The sequence below is a fragment of the Sceloporus undulatus genome, chromosome 4 (genome assembly GCF_019175285.1).
Source record: "Sceloporus undulatus isolate JIND9_A2432 ecotype Alabama chromosome 4, SceUnd_v1.1, whole genome shotgun sequence".
NCBI lineage: Eukaryota > Metazoa > Chordata > Lepidosauria > Squamata > Phrynosomatidae > Sceloporus > Sceloporus undulatus.
The window spans coordinates 208,537,973-208,550,918 of NC_056525.1; positions in this window are offsets into that span (position 1 = coordinate 208,537,973).

A 12,946-nucleotide genomic window follows, 5' to 3' on the forward strand; every position below is an offset into this window, starting at 1 on the left:
ATGAAAAATACACTGAGGACTTTTTTTAAAAAAAAACAACAACTAGATGTTCAGATGCTAACTAAATTCAAACAAGCAAATATGTTTTTAACAAGATTTTCCTCGCTCTAGTGAGAAAACAGCATGTCTGATAGATTAATCGAGTTCTTACAGTGAGAACTCCATGCGGATAAACCACAACCAGATAAAAGCATCTTAAGGAGAGGATTTTATCCTCTCAGTACAATTCAGACAATATAAAGGCACTGAGATACTGAGAATCACCAACACCTCTTAAAACACACACACACACACACACACGTTATTTGTGTAGTTCTTTCTTTGAGCTTTCTATTTCTCCACTCCCAACCCTATTTAATTGCAGACCATTCCTGGAATTGATCTATTATGACAGTTGGCACACATTTGTTCAGAGAAAAACGTTTTATGGAATGTTGGGCCTTTTTAACAAGGATAAATATTTGTAGCTGGATGTCAGTGTGGTGTCACAAAGCTCTTACAGAGCAGCATCTCAATCTTAAATATTTATTGGATTGTGTCCATATACCACTTGGCCATGGCATCCTCATTTGTAATGCAGTACTTGTTTTTTGCTGCCATAACAAGTCTTACTTGTGTTTCAATTTAGTGAGGATAACATTTTCCACATGGACCACTGGAATGAAAGTAGGACAGATCCTAGAGTGCAAAATTCTGGGTTCAGTAATACTTGTATTTGTTGCTTTTAAGGGAAGAATTAAAATTTAGAAATTGGAGCTTTCCAAAAACATTGGGTCTTTGCATTCATAGCCTTTGCCAAAAACACAGAGTGGCAATTGTTCATGTGGAATCTTTCTTTTACCCTAGCTATGTGGATATCAGTAGTGCCATGTGTGGGCTCTGGGCATCATGTTTCTTGTCAGATGGGCTGGGTAGGAGAAGCGAATCTAACACTTGCTCTACCAAGGCAGGCAAAAGAAAATGTCATGGACTGGTATCACCGGATAAGAATTTTCTGGGTAGAAACTTAATGGAGAAGCAAGATAAGAGTTTTAATTCACTCAGCATTAGAACAAATGGTTCCATGTTTGGCTTGTTGGATACACAGAGCTAAAGGTGGAAGCCAACAACACCAAATGCAACATTCTGAGCTCATTATATTCCTTTCATTCTTTTTCACATTTGGTTTGCAATTGAAGTCCTTCTCCTTTATGAACCTTTTGTGTATTCTGTCATCATCATATGCACTTGCTAAAACTAACAATAGTGACAAATTAAATGACAATTTGCTGTCTTTTCATGTCTATCTAAGACATTGCATTGAGGTGTCTACTGCACTCTGTCTGATAGTAAGACTAGCATTGCAAGAATCTCTTTTTTACAAGAGGTTTCCATTTTAGTGGAATTCAATGAAATCATTAGCACTTTATATCAAGCTACTTGTGATCATAACATTTGTCAATGTGTTATTTAATTACAGAGCTGAAAAAGGACCAAAACAGGAGACCTACTAGAATCAGCAAGTCTAAAAATGAATAGAGGCCGTTGTGGATTTCTGTAGTCACTGATACAAAATATAGGCTATTTTAAAAGTATATTACAAGCAGATACAGAAATACTAATTTACACAGACAAGTGCTAATTTCAGGAGGTGAAGGGTTTTGGATTTCTCTGCCGGGAGCACCTTTTTTCTGTGGTTGAGATATACAGCTGCATCCATAACAATTGCTGTTAAATTGTGTTTATGTAGCAAATAATAAAATTATTATTATTATGAGAGAGTTATTTGTGGCATTTTCTGTCAGAGATATCAAAATGATTGAATTGGCTTGGAGTATTATACATCTCGGCCTGGATAAGTTGGGAAGCCATTTACATTTCTGCCTCAGGTAGCAAAATGTCTTGAGTGATTCTTGGCCATGTGGGTCCCATCACATTATATTAGAATTGGAACACACTTGCCTCCTCATGCAGAACGGTCTGTCAGTCCACCAGAGCTTAAAGAGGACCCCATTCAGTTTATAACAGGCTCCCAATTCACAGGGAGAACCCAGATATAGTGCAGAAAGATGACTGCATAAAATATAATCCCAGATGGTTGAAATAAACAATGCCATTTTCTTTGTGAGAAGAAGGCATTAATAGGTGCTTGTTATGCAGCAGCAGAGGGGTCCTCCGGTATAGATCAATGTGAACCCACTAGATCCAAAGATGGTGAGGAAACAGTTGACCACTGCAGATCCTTGTACAGAGGCAGCAGGAACATGTGGAGAGGATATTGTTCACTCAGTACAGTTCAGATAATATAAGACCCTCAGACATACAGGAGGCTCAGCCTAATTTACACAGACAGAATGATCCTGGAATTGAAGAGCCAGGCTGCCCATCAATTTTATGGAATCAATGCCATATGAAGACTCAGAGTCATCTGAAGACTACCAAAAGGAGTCTTGAGCTACACAAGACAGGATTTAGATTTAGAGGACGCCTCAGGCACAGCCCACTTCTACCATTGGTTGCAGAATCTATTTTTCTTATATGCTTTAAATCAGGGGTAGGCAACCTGCGGCCCGTGGGCCAAATGTGGCCCGGCAAGGCCTTGGGACTGGCCCCAGCCCAGTCCTGCCGCTGATTGCTGCCGGGGCCTTTGGGGGGGCAATTGTCTATAGAAGCCTCGGAAACATGCACTTATATTAACATTTTTTTAAAAATCAGCAAATTTTTTCACGTGTCCTCCATTTTTTTAAAAAAAGTGTCTTCCATTTGAAAATTTTTTCCTACATTTGTCCTGGTATATATATATATTTAAATTTTTTATATATATAATTTAATTATTTATTTTTTGGCTTTGGCCACCCAGTTGTCTGAGGGACTGCAACCCGGCCCCCGGCTCAAAAAGACTGCCTACCCCTGCTTTAAATTGTGATTTTAATTAAAAGGTTTTTATTTGTCTATCACCTTGTGGGCTGGGAAACAAAAAAAAATTGCAAATAAATAAATAAATAAATAGGAGGCATTTTAACATTAAACCTGTTTTGTGACTTAAGTGTAATTCGATTCAGACTTACAATGAGCCATCTTGAGTCCCATTTTTGGAAGAAAGGTAGACTATAAATCCAACAAATAAGTAAAAATGTGATTTGTATGATATGGGCCTTCCAGTAATGTGAGGTAGCAAGTCCAGAGGAAATTGGAAGCCTGTTTTGAAAATAAATACATAGAAAGCAAAATGAATAATGAAAATGTGCATATCCTCTGCATCCTTTGTGGAGAAAGGAATATATGTTAGTATTAAGGACAGAAAACTTCAGTGGCACACAGCTTCTGAGAATGCTGTCCTTGGCAACAAGCAGTTGTGCATTTCTACTTTCATTTGCTTTATTCAAAAATGTCACATGCAGTACAAATCTATGACTGGTCACTTTTCTAGTAATTGGAAAAATGTACATATACCCCATTGTTACTATTTGTCCTTTCTATCTCTTCTTCTATATGTTAGGAACATACAGTGCGCCTGCATATGCTGAAAGCCACGCCAGAAAAGCCAGTTGCACACCCTGGAAGAACTAGTGGGGCATATGCCTGTGGCGCATGCATGCCGCTGCAGTACCGCACGCCACAGGCGCGAGCCTCATTACTTCCTATGGGGCTTCAGCATACGCTGATTTCCCCTTACGCGGAGGGATCCGGAACAGATCCCTGCATAAGGGGGGGCACACTGTATTTTATTCTTATTGTCAGTTGCTGTCAAACAGTCAAAGTGGTCCAAGGCTGAATACCCATGAGACCATCACAGTGTCAACAATTTAGCTGCAAATGGCTTTACTCATCACAACAGTGCAAACATAAGTTATCTTTTCTCCTCTGCCCCATAAGTGGCTCGATTTCTGTATAGTTAATGCATAAAGTTGCTTTTTAAAAATCCTTGTTGAGAATATCCAAACAAAAATTATCTCTGGATTTATTTACTCATTTTATTTTATTATGTCAATACTGGTGGAACAACATAAAAACTAAATATAACAAATGTCAAATTAATTATCAAAGGTTGCAGTACTAAGAACAACCAGAATCCTCTTTCAAACCAATCATGACCCAGGATCAAGTTGGAGATAAAGTGGCCATGTTCAAGATCCTACCTTACGTGTTTGTAACATAAATTTAAGCACGTGGGTTATGCATTGATTTTGTTACACAACCTTTGTGTTGAACAGCAACTTTACACAACCCTTAACTGAATCATTCCACATCAAAGATGTTCAACCACTTCCGTCTGGGAGCTTATGCATTCATAAACCACCAAAGGGATTCTGGTCCTCTTTTACAAAAGAAAATCTCCGTTTAAAGGGCTGCCAGAAGACAGTCTTTCTTCTGGATGGAATTTTCATTTGAAGAATTGACCCCTCTTGGAACACTCTCTGATTTAGTAAATGTGCAGAGAGGACTCCGACAGGGTTGTATCCTTGCCTCCACTCTGTTCAACCTTTATATTGGCAGGGTACAGCAGCAACCAAACCATGCAACGCAGCTACGCAAGACAAAAAGGAGCGCTAAAAAGTGGCTCCTTTTTGTGCTGCCAGAAATAGTTGGCGGTGGCGTGAGCATGTCGCTGCTGCGCAGCTCCATGTATTCTGTCTATTCGGCACTCTGCAGCGAGGATGCCTTCATCACATGCGAGGGGCGAGGGGGGTCTAGAAGCACTGCCCCTCGCACGTGATGAGGGCGTCCTTTTTGGCACATCTGTACTGGGTTATTAATTCATTTATAGACCTTTTTGCATAGAATTGATATTCATGCATGTAACTTGGCACAGTGTACAATTCAGATCCTCCTTTACGCTGACGATGCTGTTTTGATTTCACAAACTCCCATTAGATTGAAAAGAGCAATTGCTGCAACACTAAGCTACTGCAGACAAAATCATTTGGTTTTTAACGTCGATAACTCAAAAATTCTTGTCTTTTCCAAGAGAGCCAGGCAATATTCCTGGAGAAGTAGAAGGGCATAAATTAGAACAGGTTACTACATTTAAATATCTTGGAGTGGTTTTCCACTCTAAAGGTATTTGGAATGCGCATCAGAATTATGTAACACAATTAGACCTCAGGTCAATTAACTCTATTAAGTGCTTTTTCTACACTGGTGGAGGTCAATTAGGACTTGTGGCTTTAAAACTTTTTGAGGTAAAAATATTGGCTCAAATCTTGTATGGGGCCCAAATAGGAATTTACATAAAGAAGGTATTGCAGGAAACAGTTCAAATAAAATTCCTGCAGTCAATTCTGTGTGCATCTAATGGTACACCAAATGCCCAGATAAGGCTTGAGACAGGAATGCCATTAATTGAAGTATGGGCCTGGAAGCAGATGATAAACTACTGGTTAAAAATTAAATTCTCTCCAGTGAGTTTAACCCCAATAGTCCTGATAGATAATTTTGTTTCACCATGGAAAAATGTGGTAGAACTTAAACTGGCTTCTTACGGACTTTATCCTTTATTCTTGTTATCCCAAAATAAAGATCAAGCTAAACAAATAGTCGATCAAAGAATAAAGGATATGGAGTTCCAGAATGAGCTTGGTAGACTCCCACAACATAATAGAATTTGGATAAATAAGGAAATATGGGAACTTGCAAGTTATCTTCAAAGTTTAACATTTCCTAGATTGAGAATTGCTTTTTTAAAGCCAGATTTAACATTCTACCATCTGCATTACTCCAAGGCAGATTCAGCAAAGTCCCATAACTGAGCGCACTTTTCCATGCAGAGAAGTAGAAATGGAGTCTATTTCACATGTACTATTACGCTGTAAATTCCATGAGGATACCAAGTCAATTTATATTGCACCCTTAGTAGAAAAATGGCCAGGGCATTCAGATAATTTCTATGTGAAATATCTACTTCAGTATTTAAACCCTTATATTACATGTAGGGTTGCTAAATTTATATATGTGTGTGTGTGTGTGTGTATATATATATATAATTTTGAAAGTTTAATGGAAAATTGTCAGAGGAAATACAAATTTTGTACTCCGTTTTAATTTATTTTATAGTATTCTATTGTGAGATTTCTATTGTTTTGGCCTCGCCACAAATGGGACACCAAATTGCGTACTGATAAAATCACTGTGTCATTTTGAAGCCCATTGCTCTATTTATGCACTGTGCCTTGTAATCTTTTTAAATTTTGCTGGTCATCAAAATATGTCTGTCTACACCATGCTGCCCCTTAGTCAGCATGTTGCCCCCAGACATCACTGTAAAAGTACAAGGGATTCGGAGACGTGGAGATGACACTTTAGAATGGACATAGTAAAGCTGGCATCCCTAAAACACTGCCTTTGCTTCACTGCTAATTGTACAAAGCATGTTAGCATATTTTATTTTAATTTAATCATGAAATTTACAAAATCACAGGAGAGTGACTTTTATATTATTTTACCTTATTCTATTTTATTGTGTGTCATTTGAAATTTATTGTTGCACTTATTTATTATGCTTTGTACTTTTTAAAACCTTGCTGGTCACTGACCGAATAAATATATCTATCTATTTGAAGAGTTGTCCAGTTTAAATCTGATTTAAAGGAGAGATATCAATGAATGACATACTGGCTTGAGAGCTGGACTATGCCTCTAAAGACTAGGGTTCAATTCTCAGTTTGGCCATAATATCCAGTGAATGACCTTGGGCAAATCACATGCTTTCAGCCTCAGAAGAAGGCAATGGCAGACTTCCTTTGAACAAATCTTGCCAAGAAAACTCCATGATAGGATCACTGTAGGTTTGCCATAAGTCAGAAACTATTTGGGGGCACAAAACAATCTGGATAGAAGATTCAGGAGGCACACAGGTCATTTGCTTACCATCTTCCATCTCAGGTATAATGTACTGTAAGCTGGCTAACTTTTTGTGTGTTGGGGGAAAAAGCTTATAGGGGCTGGGAGAGGATTCGCTTATTTCCAAGCCCTCTGCCAGTCAATAGGTTACCTGTGATTGGCTGTCCTTCTCCTCAATACCAGAGAGAAGCAAAACTGAATAGGCTTTTGGGGAAGAGAAACAATCTCAGCACCTGGAACTATGGCGCATTCCAGACGGGCCCTATGGGACGCCGTCGTTACGCGTGAGGGGTGGCGCTTCCTGATGTGCCTTGCCCCTCGTGTGTAATGAGTATGTCAAAATGGCGGCGCTGCATATAGATGGGCACTGCCATTTTGACGTTGCGGATGCATAGCATCCGGACGTCACCCGCCGGAAGTGGAGCCATGAGTGTGCGCCTTGTGCCGCTTCTTCCGAGGTGCAGGAAGAAGCGCCATTTTGGTGTTTCTTTCTTGCTGAGCCTGGGAACAGTGCGGTTTGGCTGCTGCAGTTCCCGGATGCAGCAACTGGCAGAGGCGCGAGACCGCCCATTTTGGGTGGTCTGTAACGCGCCAAAGTGTCTAACCGTGACTCTCCTGCAACTGGGATCCATAAACTGGCACTCACACTGAGTCAGAAAAAACACCTTTTGCATCCCAAAGAAGAAGCATTTTCCAAACCTTGACTTTATGTCCAGCAATAATCACTATATCTTATTGATCCAGAATTTATTTTACTGAAGAACAGCACAAAAAGATGTCAAGACCAGGACTGGAAGAGTAAAATCAATCCAGAATCAAGAGGAAAAAGAGCAATACTTTTAGTAAGTTAATAAAATCTTTTACTGATCTTTTAACTGAATTTTCTAAAATACAGTAGATAGCTTGATAATAAGTGCTATTGCTATAAGTAGGACTTGAGTAATACATAGGATTATTTTGCTGGCCTTTTTTGGAGTTAAAGTCTTGTAGATATAGAAACATGCTTTTCCTGTTCTGGATGGCTCATTTTTTCATTTATCTGCAGTGATCAATTTAATAAAATGAAATAAAATTTCTCTCTGAAACAAGTGAATTAGAAAACAAACCCTTTCTTCCATGACTCTGTAGCTTTAAGCAAGTTAACATACTGGAATAACCTGGATAACTTAAAACTGTGAACAGGAAGGAAGCCAAACATGCTACTGCTGAACGGACCATCCTAAAAAGTCAAAGATCAACTTCACTGAACAATTAGTTTAAGCAACTGGGTGTCATTATGTATTATTGTATGAATGGCAAAAGTATCTATTATTGTTCTAAAAAGCACAAGGTAATGTCTTGCAACTGTTGTGGCATGTAGCAATTAGATGTTTTTTGTTTTTTGCTGCATTTGCTTCTCTAAAGAAAGGCTAGGCTTTAATTCCAGTTGACATTACCTATATTAATTGTACTTTATCACAATGAAGTTTGGGAAGCCTTTTAAAATTCTATTCTAACATAAAGTCTAAAAACCACAATTCCACACCAGCAACTATGATTGTTCTTCTGTTCTTCCCTCCTCCCTTTGGGCTTCCTCACTGTTTGATAATCAAAGAGGTTAGATTAATACATGGTTAGGTGCACAGTAAATAAAACATAAAGAGCAGGATAAAATGCTAGGTCCTGAAGCATGAAATGTGGGCATTCACCTGCTGCTCTCAGGGAGTTCTTCAAATGTTAAATATTCTTAAATGGAAAATGCTACAAAGCAACATTTAAAAGGGTATAAACACGTTGTCACAAGGATGATTCTAAATATGTGTTTCATGAGTAGTAATCACATATGATTGTCTAACAAAGTGCTAGGAAAATGTGACCCTCCTGATGTTGCTGAAAAATTGCATCATTGCAACTCCCATCATTACTCAGACTTTGGCAATATCTGGAGGGCTTCAATTTATCTGTACTTCTCTTGGTATGTGGCTTTCAAATTTTTTCCTTTGCTGGAAAATGCTTGTGTTCTTGCAAAATGTTTATTGTGGAAGTTGATAGTCAGAGGACTTAGAAAAACAGCCAGTAGAATGGGGCAAATGTCTCAAGTAGTGGGTGCTGGAGCTCAACAGGGACAATTGGTTCCTCCTAGGTGTTTCTATCTGCTAGTGGACAGAGTTGCAGGTGCCACATGATTGGTCCTCCAACCTGCACACTGTCCTACTGCTCTCAGGTGTGATGTTGATACTATCCCTTTATCAGTAGTGAAATAAAGATTTAATTAGCAGTCCAACCAGGGAATAAGTGGGAGGGATGGTGCCAATTTGGCCTTAAACCTAGGGAACAAAATGTATTGGGACAGTCTTGTATGAAGGACAAGTTCAAATTTGTTGTATGAGAAAGACATAGATACACTTTAGGAGTTTACAGGAGCTGACACTGGGCTTGTGGTTAGGCACAGCCCATGAAAGATCTACTAGCTATGGAGGCCGTGCTTATAGTTTGAATGATCTTATAAATCACAGAGACCAAATTCTTACAAATGCTATACTGTTACCCAAAGTACATTCGGGGGGACTGGGATCACCACCAGCTGTCAGCGATACTTCAAATGTTGAGGAAATTAGCTTTGCGAGAGGCTTGGACCATGTGTGCCAATATATACCAGTACTAACTGGGAGAACTTCAGGTTTTAATAATAAATAATAAAATAATATTTTTTTATTTATATTTTCCTGCCTCTCCCAATGGATTGATGGGTTTTGGTGAATTAAGATTTTATTTAGAAAATATGCAGATTTCAACCACACACACAAGATATCAACCCAAAAACAAACACAGCATACACAGCTAACTGATATAGAAATCTGGAAAGGGAGTAGCAGAGTTTTTAGGGGTTTCCAGTGGGGTTATAATTACCTGTCCAAAGAGAAGACTGCAGAAAGCTGGAATGGCTCAGACTGGGAGGTCTGAGGGTGACACAGGACATAGACAGAGTGCAGCCATGTATATGGGCTGGGCTGTGTGCCATCTATGTGTGCAGATGTTAGGTTTTGAAACCATATTTATATTTATACCTTAAAATTAGTCCCAGGCAATAGGGTTTTTTTTTGGCCAGACAACAAAGACTGACTGGCTTGTCCCAGGAGTCTACAATGGGATTCTGGACTTGATGGTTTTAACAAAAGCAGCGATTGGATCACAATATCCCTGAGATGGATGAATTGGAGAAATTTGACTGGGGACACAACAGGGGGTAGTAGAGAGAGATTGGCTTATGCCTTGGTTGCAAAGAGACCGTTTGTTTCAAGTTTTGAGAATAAGTGCAGATTACTTGAGGGAAGGAAGGAACAGTTTAGATTTGATGGTTTTGTTATCTGGATGTACACATGCCTTGGGAAAAATTATCCTCCCCCCCCCCCCCGAACCTGACCCAATGTTCTTTAAAAGTCATCAGTCTCTCAAAAACTGCTATCTCCAGATATGAGATATCAAAATATGAGGATCCCAAAATACAATGCAGAGGTGCTTAAAGATACCTACACGAGCGCTACAAAATTGTTATTTTGATAAAAGACATTTGAGAGCCTCTGCAAAAAATATGTAACAATTATGCACTAATTGTGTTAAAAAAATACAAAAAACCCCAAACATTTATAAACCCCCATTCAAATGTGGACTCTTTTCAGATTGTTTTAAATAGCACCCACCACATTGCAGTAGTTATAGAAATAAAATCAGAGTTGGACCAAAACTCATCAAACTCCCTGGTCAGCACAGAGTTCACGGAACTGTAGTCCTTTGTCCAGGCTCCAGAAACAGTCTGCATTTTAATGGTAGTGGTGGTCATGGTGGTGCTCCAGCACAATGATCTATATTCTATTTCTTGCAGGCTTCAGCTACAGGAGTAATTTTTCATGTTGGCATATCTCTTTAAGCAGGAAGCAAAGCTACCTTATGATGCTTGGAAAACAAAACCATAAATCTTCAAAGATCTCAGGCTTGCTGAGATCTTACACTCTGGTATGCTGGCATGCTCTGAAATGCTATCTGGTGATGTACCACAGCAGGGTGTGAAAGCCATCATACAGCTGCCAAGCCCTGAAGTGTGAAAAAGTGAACACTTAGGTGGGTAACAAGAACAGAAATGGAGGGCATTGTGAACTTTCACTTGAATTTTGACTCTTGGGTAGATTGCAGTCTTAAAGTGTTGTGGTCTGAATTCCTTATTGTTCAGTGCTGTATAAACAACAGAAAGCCTTGTGGCATTTTTAAGACTGACAAATTGGCCTATGTACTACCAAGGTGTTTGTGCTATCAGCAAGTTTTGTGAATGGTAATTGTTAATAATATAACTGCCATTGTCAATACTTCTTTCATGTTGTTTCCTTGGCCTAATTTTCTGCACTGCAGACTCTACATGTACTAGGTGTGTACTCCTGACACTTGGCAGGACACTCCATGATAATTGGATGAAGAAGTTATTATAGCTCATGGTATAATAAAACTATTAGCCTTTATTCAAATTTATTTATTTATTTACATTTATTGAATGGATACTTTATTTTTCAGGATGGGATTCAAGGATCCATTTAAATTACAGAAATTTAAAACAAGATTATGTTAAAATCTTTTTTTTTTAATTACAAAAGTTAAAAAATTAAATAACAATATGATTAAAGCCATGGTTAAAACAATTAAAAACACTTTCAAACCATAATCAGTACAAAAAGTTTTAAAATTAAAATATGACACACCACTTCATTCATTCTACCTAATTTAAAACTCAAAGGCTTGCTGGTGGAGAGAGTATGGAGGAGGCCAACCAGACTTCCCATGGTAGGGTGTTCACAATTGGGGAGCAGCCACTGAGATGCTTGTTTCCCATGTCCTCACCAAACGTAGCTAGGAAGATGGTGGGATTGAGAGAAAGCCTTCCCCTGCAGATCATAAAGTAACTCTATCCTCTAATAGAGGGAGCAGCTTCACTCTGCCTAGTGGTAGGGCTGGCCTTGAAAGTTACCTTATACCCAATATACATAGAATTCCATTAGCACTAGCTAGAATGGACATATCTACAGAGCCAATTTCTTTCACACAGTCTAGCAGTTCAGAAGAATCTGCTAGATCCTGGCACTATACATTAGGTGGCTGCTTGATGATCTCACACCTGTGAGCAATCTCTAGGGCAACAGGCAGACAAAGGACCCATGTTGGAAATCCACCACATTCTGGAGATTGATCATGAATGGGAATGTCAGGAGGCTACTTCTTGACTGACAAGAGTAAGAACCCCTGTTGATTCCAGCAGCTGTTTAATAATAATAATAGGATTTATTTATATGCTGTCCAATCACTGGGAATCCGGGCGGCTTACAACAGAGGGGATAATAGACGGTTTACCAGCAAGTTGGGTTGGGGGAATTCTGATGGTCATTATGCAGCCCCTAAACTAGGGGCTATATAGGGATCATGAATATAAATAAATAAATAATAAAAATTTTATTTATATACCGCCCTTCCCTTGATCAGGGCGGTGAACAACAAATCAAATAATACAATATAACAACTACAAATCATAAAAGCACAACATTACAAATACAATAATACAATACAATTATTTAAAACCAAAGTTAAAAAACCCCATAAGCCAGCTACCCTTGCTGTCAGGGGGGGGAGACTAACTGGAACTTATGTTGGGGAATGCTGATTGGAACAGGAAGGTTTTCAATTCCTTCCTGAATTGGTCCAAGGAGGTGGCTGAGCGGAGCTCTGTGGGCAGCGAATTTCAGAGGGTCGGGGCGACGATGGAATATGATCTCCTTGTTGTGGAGACCAATCTAGCCCCTGGAACCCTCAGTAGTTGCTGCCCAGATGTTCTGAGGGTGCGGGGCGGAATGTATGGGGAGAGACGGTCCTCAAGGTATCCTGGGCCCAAGCCATGTAGGGCTTTATAGGTTATAACCAACACCTTGTATTGCGCCCGGAAGCGAATGGGCAGCCAATGCAGATCTTTAAGCACAGGTGTAATATGGCTGGTCCTGGATGTACCAGTGACCAGTCTGGCTGCCATATTCTGTACCATTTGCAGCTTCTGGGTATGGTACAAGGGTTGCCCCATGTAGAGCGCATTGCAGAAATCCAAACGAGAGGTTAC